This window comes from Pecten maximus, chromosome 6 (genome assembly GCF_902652985.1).
Source record: "Pecten maximus chromosome 6, xPecMax1.1, whole genome shotgun sequence".
NCBI classification, from domain to species: domain Eukaryota; kingdom Metazoa; phylum Mollusca; class Bivalvia; order Pectinida; family Pectinidae; genus Pecten; species Pecten maximus.
In genome coordinates, this window is record NC_047020.1 from 37,280,381 (window position 1) to 37,293,356 (window position 12,976).

General features: G+C 34.2%; 1 protein-coding gene across 2 annotated transcripts in view; it reads right to left on the bottom strand.

The window, feature by feature from the left end:
* LOC117329690 (transcriptional regulator ATRX-like) overlaps positions 1-1,130 on the bottom strand; it is a 42,237-nt gene extending 41,107 nt beyond the window's left edge. For both annotated transcript variants that reach the window (XM_033887766.1, XM_033887764.1), the window contains exon 1: positions 980-1,130. The gene's annotated coding sequence lies outside the window, so the exon portion shown is untranslated. The remainder of the gene's footprint in view (positions 1-979) is intronic.
* Between the last annotated feature and the right edge of the window lie 11,846 nt (positions 1,131-12,976).

The following is a 12,976-nucleotide window of genomic DNA, read 5'->3' on the forward strand; positions in this document are numbered from 1 at the left end:
AGATAATATCAACGATCCCTGGCCACTTATACATTGCATCCGTCCACAAATCATATTATAGGCGATACATTAATTATGCCTGGATTTTGCATTAATATACTTAATTGTAGTGTATAGTGATAGGGCCCTGTTACAGCTTCAAACTAGAGGGAATTTCCCTTTAGCTCAGGCAGCAGAGCGACTGAGCAGTAAGTTGAGGGTCGTGGATTTGATCCCTATTGGAGCTGAGGAACACTTCTCTTTTTCCTGTATACACTGTTTGAATATTAACCCCCCGCCCCCTCCTAGTTTTATATGGTTCAATTTGGGCACACATCAACACGTTTAAGGTAAATAATTAATAATTAAGAACTACAGACTAATTTTACTCGCTAATGATCAAAACAGTAGATATTTTACGATAGAAAACATTTGCAGATGGCTGTGGCGAGGTCAGCACTTCTTAGACCCCAATCACTCTGCCATAGATCTCGATTCAAGCTAACAATGCAACATTGTTTTGTAATCAGTGACGATAAATGAGTATTAATAACGAGATAATCAAGACCCAGCTTGTATTTATATAAATCTACATAAAAAATGAACATTAAAAGTCCAGAAATGCAACTTGGATGGCTTTTGTAGCGATTATCTCGGAAACAAATTTTGCCATCTTTCCGGCGATCTCAGAAATGTGCATGTGCGTAGCGATGCATCGGTGTTTATATTATTTCTCGGAAGAGTATCAGAGAGGGAAACGGGCATTTATCACAGTAACATTAAAATAATAATCAACTAGAGTGTACAATTCAACACTAAAATATACTATCCCACATTTTAACACGTGATACACACCGCATATTGTCCCGCGACATTTATTTTCGACCGAAGATGGCGCTAAACATGAATGACTATTGACCATGCAATCAAACCGACAGTGCGTGGAGCCCACCATTTGCAAGATTCCGACACCGCTCAAAACAAACAATGGCATACTTACCTTTATTCTGAAGATACCAAGACGTTACGCCTTGATGAAGATACGGCGAGAATATCGACTTATTGTTAGTTTGCCATTTTCTCTCTTGTTCTCTGCAAATGGCGGCATACAGACGATGACGTCTGGTCACGTGATGACCTCGTTATCATAAGCTAATTTGCATAATTTATTCATGACGTCAGAGGTCATTAACATTTAATTTGCATAAAAAATAGGTCACGGTCACTTGATTGGGGAAATGTTTTTAACAAAAATATATTGACCATACCCGGTTGGTAACGTTGTTTTGGAGGTCCGGGATGCTGTCAACGTAAGTAGCTAGCAGACGACATCTGAGAAATATGTAGACAAAATGAGGAGACTTTTATAGAAATAGTTATACATATATCCATCAAAGTTGTTATTTCACTGAATCTGTGGATCTGTTTTGCTTTAAACACACAATCAAACCACTTCAGTGAGAAGAAACATTTTTTCACCGAGTTGATTTGCTCTTCATAAAACCCCGGCATATTATTCAGGATTTTCCCCAATCTATTTTTAGAACTAGTACTGATATTTATATATAGCGGGGACAAGGATGTCAATCACTCTCAACATTCCTACATATATATCCAAATTCTTCTTGAACACACAAAAGGGAATACATGTTTTATACTGTTTCTCCCAGAGGTGAACAAATTGTACTTATTTTTGTGATAAGCTTGACGAGACAACACAAAAAGCCGGAGCCATATTTTATATAAATACATGTATAGGCCTTAAGATATTCTGCTTAATGGCAGGTCACGTGCATTGCCGACTGTTCTAAACGTTTTTTTACATGATATTTAGATTGGCAAAGTTTAGCAAGGATTAGTAAAATTGGCTTTTGGAGTGTCTGTTAACGCGAACGTCGATGTCGATTCTCTACGGAAGGCTAATCACGGACTCATTATTTGATACTATTTATAAGTCCGTCAATTGAGGCCAACGGGAACATCTATAACGCATGCCAACATGGCCCCCTATTTATTAATATATATATATCAATTATTTTCGTATATATCCATACTACAATAATTAATATCAATAATAATATGTATAACATTATACAATGTACATTGTATCTACAGACTATAGTGTATAAAATTATGATCGACAACGTAATGGTAGACAACTCTTACAAGCTTCGGGCCACTCGCTAGACAGTACTCTCGCTAGACAAGTACTCTCGCTAGCAGTACTCCCGCTAGACGGATAATCCTCATGATAATCCACCGTATTATATATATTTTTCACATATTAAAAGTAAAAATATTGATGTTAAAGTCTTCTTCAATGTAGTAATTATATATAGTGCTTGTCATCAAAATGCACAAATTAACACCAGTAAATGAAATTAATAAATAGAATAAATAAAACGAATAGATCAAAAGTAACACCATACCAAATTACGTACCAAACAAGAGGCGGAAGATAATTAATTGGAGAAGGTGTATTGCAAAGCGTAATGTATTTAAAAATGCAGTGACCCATTTTTGTTTCCATTCTATCAAATTAATTACACTTTGATGGAGATGTATATCTTAATGAAAATATCGCATAGTTCCTTAAATCTTATTGGATATTTAGCAAAATCTATTTTGAATTGAATACAATTTTATGCAAATGGTCACTAAACAGACAAAATGTTCATATTTTATGGTAATCATTTAAACAATTTCAAGCTATATATTAGTTTCTCAATTATTTATGATTATTTATATAACATGATATGATTTGTTACAACAGCAAATCTATAAAATGTCTGTAATAAGAAAAAAGAAAAAAAAACTCGGTCTGTTTTAAGCATTTACACTTTAAATAATTTAAGCAAGTGGTTGCGCAACTAGCTATTTCAACTTAATGAAGCCCGCTCTTCAACAAATACATATCAAAATGCAACAGCTGGGATTATTTTGAGTTATTTTCAAGTAAAAGTACTATCTGTAATATAATTTATGGGCCATTCATAGGAAGTTGCTATTTATAGGAATTTAATGAATTTTTCTTAATCATGTGGGTAATTCAGGAAAATTGTGGGCCAATGGCCCCATTGCCCCCCTCCAAAATGACCACTGAACAGCGTCATACTAATGATAAAAAATATATATACATGTATATATAAAAAAAACAACCAAATACTATTACAACGATATTACATAACATATTTAGGTGATGTAGTTTTGGGCGCTTCTAAAACTGTGGTATTTATATCTAACGACAGATTTACATTTCCAAACGGTAATAGATAAGTATCAACGACAAAATTCAGATGTAAATCTTTTATAACAGAAAAAATCCTCTTTTAATAAAATAACGAGGGCATGAGAAAAAAAAGGCGATAGGCATTCTCACATAGGTTGCCACAACTAATGTACAGCGAGGTTTGCTATAGAAATATCGTAATTTAAAGGACTACAATTATACCTCATCTTCGTATGTAAAATGTAAACATCCCTAAGGGGAGGTCCAAATACATGTAGACTGTAACAAATTCTCAAGTCCCTGTGACTGCGGTATGTTCGTGTTAAAGTCTCATTGTGATAGTCCGAAACTTTTGCTGATTTATTGTGCTACATCACTGAAGCATACTGCCGAAGACACCCAACATCTTAAGACCCTACTCTCTATTCTTGTATATAGAAAGTACCCATTTCATGTGCTATTTACTCAGGAAATAATTACAAACCTAAGAAACACATTTTCTTCAGGGACTTGGTTCAAGTGAAACACCAGCTGATTTGATTGGCTGAATTAGTTGTGTGAGACATTGAAGAATTTTGTTATGTCTGTTCATTAGCTGTAAATTCATTAGAATTAATCTACAAGTTCATGTGGAGAAAATTCTCAAGTTACAGCAACCTACATTTTGTGGTTTTCGCGACATAGCAGATTGTCTCCCCTGATGTGCTGGCACATCTGACCTTGGATGTGTTAGGAACGTCCTGAACTGAAAACCTTGTTTACCTATCAATTATGATCAAACCAATTACCTTCAAATGTTGTACACTTGTGGTACATGCATGTACCTGACAATAAACTTAAGATTTAAAATTAATATATACATTTGATTTATTTTTACAATGTTTTTAAAATGATTATGTAAAAAAAAACACCATGAAATTTAAATAAAAACCTCATACTAAAAAGTAAATAAATGCAGAAGTGATTGAAAGTCTGCCTTGTACTAGTGAAGCTTATGTAATGGGAACTGTCATGACAGACGCAACAATCCTGCAGCTCCAGTCAATATCAACAGGCTACCTACAGCCGTAGGCAGGTGTTCTCATAAGCCAGCATTCCGATCAATATGAAAATACTATACAGTATCGATTCCTTTATGAGATGGGTTATCGCCCTTTGACAACCATCCAGCGAGATGTCCGTGTTACCGTATGATGTGTTGTTCATATTGTGTCAACAATGTAACTTCGTTCATATTATAAAAAGCTAATAATCTACCTGTAAGTATGTATCGTAGGGAAATACAGTCTCTATGCTAGAGGTGTTGATAATGGAAATTTATTTAGAAACACGTGAACATGTATGCACTTCAGTTTTCTCCTGCATATAAGTATTTGTGTAAGATTTTACCATCATGCTATGACAATCAATTTTCCATTGTTTGCACGCAGAATGAGGCTTTCTGATTGGTTGAGACTTTTTTCATATCTCCATGAAAAACACACACACAAAAAACCTGAAAATAGCGCGAAAAATGTGACGTCACAATACACCCATTGACGTTGCGTATTGATTCTCGAAAAAGAATCCCTTATAAAATCAGTTAAATTGTACATAAAACATGTTTTAATTTTAAAACACAATTTCAAAAATTAATCATAAGAGTTGATGTTAATTATTTTTTAGTTTCATAGGGGTATGAAAAACATTGCTTGCAAACTTTTTCGCGGATTCATACAGTTTGCAAACATTTTTTTCATACCGGAACGAAACTAAATATAATTGACATCAATGCTTAAGCGATTAGACAAGCTGCAATTACAATGAAGATGATTATAAGTGGTGTGTTATTTCACTGCCTTTACAATTATCGGAGATGTTAAGCACGTTTTGATTGATAGTATCTGCTACATTCTCCCCTCCCTGCCCAATGTACATATATGGGTTATTAAGAATATTTTGACACCTGTATCCAACTTCGTATTGTACCATACATGCCATGTTAAGATATTGTGTGGCGGATATGGTTTAACAGACCAACCCAGTATTAAAAAGTAGTGACTTGGATTTACTTCAGCTATTTTTTTTTTTACCTAATACTGAATTAAATTTGGTACTATAAGATCTCGAAACTGAGATTCACAATTTAATTACTATCATGTTCATCTTAATAACATCCACTTGAAAACAAGATAAGATCATAAGTTCTGAAATGCTGAGGGTCAAAACCATAACAATAAGTTTACAAAGGTAAAGGGAAAAAAAAGAAGAAAAAACAATTTCAAATAAATGCTCTGGAGCAGAACATCTTAGTTTAAACATTATTTTATTCAACAAGACACAATAACATTACATATACAGAAAATTGCAAATGGGATGGGAAAACAAGCTTAAAGCTTATATTAATTCCTTTCCCAATCACACAGAAAAGCAAATACATCTTCGGAACAAAGACACCTTAATTTTGATAACTTAGAACAAAATCAAATTTTACATAGTTATATGAATATACATGTTGTGAATAGAATTGACAGACATGATTTATGACGCTATTATATTGTTAGACTATAGATAAATGAGTTACCTTTTAGTACGAAGTACAAATGTAACATTTCACATAATTTTGTAAAAGTACAAGTGTTAAATAGAATTGATTATAGATGATTCATGACACCATTATATTGTATGACCATGGATATATAAATTTACCCTACGGTACGAAGTACAAAAATGATTACGATACCATACAAAACATAAATATTAACTAAAGCGTTTACTTAGATGAATAAATTTTTGTACTGCTAAAAATATTTCCTCGTTTTTCTGCTTTGTATAAACATCATTACCCCATAAAAGTGTTTTTTCAGTAAGAATAATATCTAACTGTAATAAAGTATTTTGTCTGATCGTGGTGTATTTTTCACATGCGAGTAAATAATGATGAGTACTTTCAACTGATCCACAGGTACATAATGGACTATCTTCCAGATTTCTGATATACAAATGTTGATTTAGATTACTACATTTTAGTCTTAAACGTGTATGTAAAATTTGAAGATGTCTACTTCCAATGTTAAAATATTTAGGAATGATTACTTTGTCTTTTTGTAAAAAAACCTTTAATTATATTGGCCGAGGGATTTTCGCGAATATCTAAAGGTAATAGATTCCATAAATGTACTGACGAGGATAAAAAAGAGTCAAAAACATCTTAGGGTTCTAAAGGGGAACTAAGGCTTCTATTCTGCCATAAAGCTCGACACCCATGTCATATGCAGCATACGTTTGTTTGTCCAACATCAGGTTTTGAATAATTTAGTAGACAGTTAAAACATCATTAAACATCATTTAAAGTTTGTTAAATTCTGTAAGATATTATCAAAGTTGTTTGTAAAGTCAATTAATTCAGTATTTCGTCGACTTTTATGCGAATTTAACTAGAATTAGACTTGTAATTTCTGATTCTCTACTGTGCACTACAATACTGTATTGCAATGTATTGTAAAGGAGAGAAAATTACAAGTCTTATATTTATTAGATTGAATTGTATGCAGCCAAGTAATATCTCACTTGTTGATTATTTATTTAAGAAAGTCTATTGTGGTAATACAATAGAGGAAAGTCTATCGTTTTTTTTTGTATTTATTTTATTTTTCAAGTTTTTTTTCTGCATAGTAAAATACAAAAATATAACCCATACACTTACACTCGCACATAAGATCATAATCACATCACATATATGATATCATCATTATCATCATCATAATTCATTATATCATCCTTTTCATGCTACACATTCCCTTACACACATTAATTCATGATTATTTCATATACAGTGTAGTGACCACACCTATACCTACATCATCATGATCATCATCATAATCAACATGATCATGACCATCATCATCACCATCATCATCATTCAATATATCATCATTTTCAAGCTATACATGCGCTAATTAATAATTATTTCACATATAATGATACATAATTACTATCGTCATCACACCTATGCATACATAATTTGGTCATCACCATCATCATCACCCATACTCGATATATCACCATTTTTATGATATACAGCTACATGCACTTACATCATCATCATCATCATCATCATCATCATCATTATTTTCATGCTATACAATATTCAGTTACATGCACTAATTATCTCAGAAATAGTGACCAAAATCACTATCATCATCACACATACATCATCATCATCATCATCATCATCATCATCATTATTATTTTCATGCTATACAATATTCAGTTACATGCACTAATTATCTCAGAAATAGTGACCAAAATCACTATCATCATCACACATACATCATCATCATCATCATCATCATCATCATCATCATCATCATCATTCACAGTTACATGCACTAATTATCTCACATAGTGATCATCATCATCATCATCATCATCATCATCACTCGATATATCACCATTTTCATTATTTTCATTGGAAAGTCTATCGTGGAAATACAATAGAGGAAAGTCTATTGTGGTAATACACTAGTGGAAAGTCTATCGTGGTAATACAATAGAGAAAAGTCTATTGTGGTAATACACGAGTGGAAAGTCTATCGTGGTAATACACTAGTGGAAAGTCTATTGTGGTAATACAATAGAGGAAAGTCTATTGTGGTAATACAATAGAGAAAAGTCTATTGTGGTAATACACGAGTGGAAAGTCTATTGTGGTAATACACTAGTGGAAAGTCTATTGTGGTAATACAATAGAGGAAAGTCTATTGTGGTAATACAATAGAGAAAAGTCTATTGTGGTAATACACTAGTGGAAAGTCTATTGTGGTAATACACTAGTGGAAAGTCTATTGTGGTAATACACTAGTGGAAAGTCTATTGTGGTAATACAATAGAGAAAAGTCTATCATGGTAATACAATAGAGAAAAGTCTATTGTGGTAATACACGAGTGGAAAGTCTACCGTGGTAATACAATAGAGGAAATTCTATTGTTGTAATACAATAGAGGAAATTCTATCGTGGTAATACAATAGAGGAAAGTCTATTGTTGTAATATAATAGTGGAAAGTCTATCGGTAAAACAATAAAGTCTGTTGTGGTAATACAATAGAGAAAAGTCTATTGTGGTAATACAATAGAGGAAATTCTATTGTTGTACTACAATAGTGGAAATTCTATTGTTGTAATACAATGGAGGATTCGCATGTAGTGATATGAATCCTGTATCTCTCAGAAATACCCAGTAAGTTGGTTGATAAGTTCATAGTGAACGTGATACTTTGTACCCTCTAATCCATGTAATGGGTAACTATAAGACTGGACCGATGTCTGCTTTACATCTTTGTATAAAGCAGACAATAAATCAAGCTGTTATTTTTAAACCGTTATAAAATTCGCCAGAAGCTTTTGGCTTCCTGTCGGGTAAAATATCTAATAACGTTCTTGCTCAGTCGAATATATAACATCCCACCGAACTATCTTCTACAACTGTACCTACCATGTAGTTGGACAAAATTATGGTTTGGAATAAATATTCTGTCATCTCTGATGTCAGTAAATGGTGTAACGTCAATGTCCTCTTTTTCTTAGTGCTTGTCTATACTTATCACTTAAAAGGTTTAATTGGTATCACTTAATCTACTAAGTGATACCACTCAAACGACTAAGAAATATCACTTAGTCGTTTAATTGATACAACGTAGTGGTATTAAATGGGGTTAAAACATATTTAATTACAATATACAAATGGATTGGGCACAAGTTATAACAAGTTATAAAATCTCTCTCCTCAATTATTTATTACAATTCTATTGATAACAATGCATAACTAATTATAATCAAATTGAATGTATAAAGAAAACAAGGGACATAGCAAAATAAAAATTTGGAAGACAAAGAGACGAAAATGAATGGGTAGAGTGTATTCCGAATAATAACATAAGGTTAATGCAGGATATGTATAATTTCAAACAAGTTAGAATGAAAGTACTGCGTGCTACTCCCCAGCTACACATTGGATTAACACCAGGAGGTACCTAGTGCGGGCTATCTTCCGAAGCGGGATATTTGTGGCTTTATCACCAAATTAAAACAAAATTTAGGCTATACATTGTTAAATGTTTCCCTGTGTATTAAAAGAGGAGATGAAGTAACTGAGTTCAATGCGCAGATATTCATGCACATGTAGGCTAGATTTTTTTTATTTGTAAACAAAATTAATCTAAAAAAATCATATATAGCTATAATTAAACATATATATATTTACAAAACAAAACAAAAATTATATATATGTCATAAATCGCGAAGTCACCGTCCGTCAAACTCAAACTGATGACTCAGAACCACTATTAAATTAGTCCAGATTGCCCTGGTCTGGTCGGCGTATACAACCCACGGGGAATCTGACAGTGCGGGCTATCTGGAATTTTTTTTTACAAAACATCATCAGAAATGCCTTAATTTACTTCCCGAGTGCTATACCGCGGAGTGGGCAATACGCGTGAAATAAAGATACCACATCAATACAGATAAGCATTAACGGTTAAAAGGACAAGCTATTATGACATAGACTAGATAGATATAACTGTTTACACGGAGGTTAAGAAATTTTGAATGGGTGATATCACTTATCTCTCAGGTCAAAGTGATATAACTTATGCGCATGTTATTTCATATATGAAAACAATGTTGAAATTTTCAAACGAACTAATATTCACGCGTACAACTGGTCTTGCAATATGTACAATATACGTGATACACGTAAGCTAATTTTTTTCCCTGAACATGCATTTTCGTATGTTTTGTTGAAAGGCGCTGTTGCAGGAATGCTCTAAAACCGCCCACGAAGGAAATCGATCCTTTACCTAATGCCCGGATAGACATATCCATGGGGCATCTGATAGTACATATGAAAACCTTGTTCCGTTCCGGACATGCCAGAACGAGGCCATTTTGTACCAAAGTCGTAAATACTCACAAGCACACTTTATCAAGTATTTATAAGGTCAAAATGTTATTTGTTTGTAAGGAAAACTGTACTAAAATTACATTTATATATCGGGCAACGTAATCGGATATCGATTGTATGAATCGTTTCGTTAGTTTCTGTGAAATTTGACATCAAACATAAAAAATAATATTTCTCATAAAGTTGAATGCACGTTTAAACGGCATTTTGTCTAATTCAAACCCTGAATACTGTCGAATTTTGTCGATAGAAAATATCTCTGGATACTGGATATGCCTCGTTTTTGCAACTTCTATTAGACAACCCCCATAAATCTTCATATAGATCAAAGTGCTGAAAGCACTACATGCTAGTGAAGACAAGAAATACGTTGAAATATTATAGGAAACACCGTTGGACGAATTCGCCGTCAAGGAAACTATTTGTTTCAAGATTTTTGTCAGGATAATGTTAGTCCCCTTACCAATTTTCCTCTCTCCATGACTTTGTTGTACAACTAATGTGCTTTGTTCTTGCTCATTCAGCTCATCATGTATTATTTGTGTATTTAGAACTTAATATCATATATATATATGAGTATTATATTCCTTCACAGTTACATTCTAGACACTGTCGATCATTTTTGAAGAGTGACAATGACGCTACGTTGTGTATATCAGAAACTTTCAATGTAGTATCTTCCCTACATTCTGGATTATATGTATTAGCGGGCTATTTACTTCATCAGTGGCATAAACTTGGTTGGTCGAAGTGGTTTTCGAGACTGACTATGGACATAGACCTCAATGTAGAAGAGGAACACTGGCGATATGAGCACACATACTAACAGTCCTCTGACCGGTTGGACACGTACAGTAGTAATTCTGTATTGGTGGTTGTTCGGTAACTGAGTACTGGATCCATATGTTGTATTTCGTTTGCGATTGATGACGAGATCGGAATTGACATCGAATCAGGTCAGAAGAGTGTTGGTATGCCATGACTTCATAATCTCCATCTGCTATCAAATGTTCCGATATGTATCCGGGGGCCAACTTCACCTGGTACGTCCCACATGCCAGAGTTTCTAGATATTCTTGGTCAAGACGTGGGAACCCGAGCTGGGCTGCCTCTAGCTTCTGCCATTGGGATTTGGCTCTCCGTGATAGGTCTGGCTCTTTCTCAACACGCTCTGCTAGGATGTAGGATGTAGTTGCTTTTTTTTTGCCCGCAGTAACTTTTCCGCTGAAACTCATGTTCTTCACTTTTGCCGATATATATATATGTACCATCCAATATTACAGTGACTTTGTTGCCGAAGAATGTTTTTGTGAAAACTGTATTGTGATCCAACGCTTGCGCCCTAGACACGTGATCCGGACCAAGATGTGTGGGAACTACGGCTTGATTTAGAGCATCTGTAACGATCTGGAAGATTCTGCTGACGCTCGATTTGTGAATGCGGAAAAGAGAAGCCAACTGAGTGAAAGATATGTCTGTTTTGAGTAAACGGAAAAAGTGAAGTAGATGGCGCTATGGGCGCGCTTATGGGTCAAGTGGAAAATAACATCTTGTTCCATATGTATTTTTCATAGCTTTACTGGAAAATATAGTCGATTTCAAGAAATCGCTGTGGGCGGTTCTGCAACAGCACCTTTACAAATAAAACATCAACAGCAAGGCCTACGCCTATGCTACATACAAACAATTGATGAAGTGTTACTTCTGTTAAATTGTAGAGATTTATAGGCTTGTGAAATGTCACTGGATTTGCTGTTTATATGACTCTTAAAAAATAAGTGGCATCACAATAACAATACATGTGTACGCTGTGTGCTGAGAGTAGCACATCGTACATCAACAAGTCCACAATTTCATGACCAAGGCGATCTGACCTATATATATATATATAAAAAAAAACAAAAACAAAAAAAAAACTCCCCCCCCCCCCCCCCAAAAAAAACAACAAAAAAACAAAAAAACAAAACTAAAAAAAATAACAACAAATATAAAACGTTAACAATACAATAGAAAACACATGGAATAGGTGGCTGACACAACACACATAAACAGACTGAGGATGCACACATTCACAACTACGCCCGCGCACGAATTAGTCGGAAGACACTTGGTTCCAGTGTGAGATGTCAGATAGTCTAAATGTTTGTGACCAGGTAACAATACAGAAATGAGATGCTGCTTCAAGTTATCTTTTAACTCATTTATCACCATCAGCTTCATGAACACATATGGACAAACACTTGTTAGAGTAAGTTTTAGAGCACGCGGATTCGATTTGGTTCCCACCTAGGCTAAATATATTAACATCATGGAAGGGTTGAAATGAGGACATCTAAACATAAATCAGGGTTCATGACTAAATAATAGGCAATTGACGCGCACGAGATGTCAGAGGTTTACAAAATAACAAGCGGTATGTATAACATAAATTTATTTTCAGGGTAGATAAAACTTTATTTGGCCATTTGACGACTTTACGGACTTGATGTTATCATACCAGGAAAGTATACATGATTGATCCACTATAATTTAATTGAGAAACCTTTTTGAAAGAGGGATTACTATAGCGGAACTGGACTGGGTTGAGCGGCAGTGGCCAGGTAGCTAAAATGTTTAAAGCGTCCGTCTGGAGGTCGAAGGTCATATGCTACATAGCTGTGAAATTTCATCTGGGGGGATTTCAACGGTTGTCCCAATCGGAACTAGTTTGCAGGTATTAAACCCGCGACCATGGCTAGTAAACATTCATTTTGCAGTACACATTGATACCTTTGTTTAGATAAATATATATATATATAATCAAATCTTTCCACATTTTCCTTC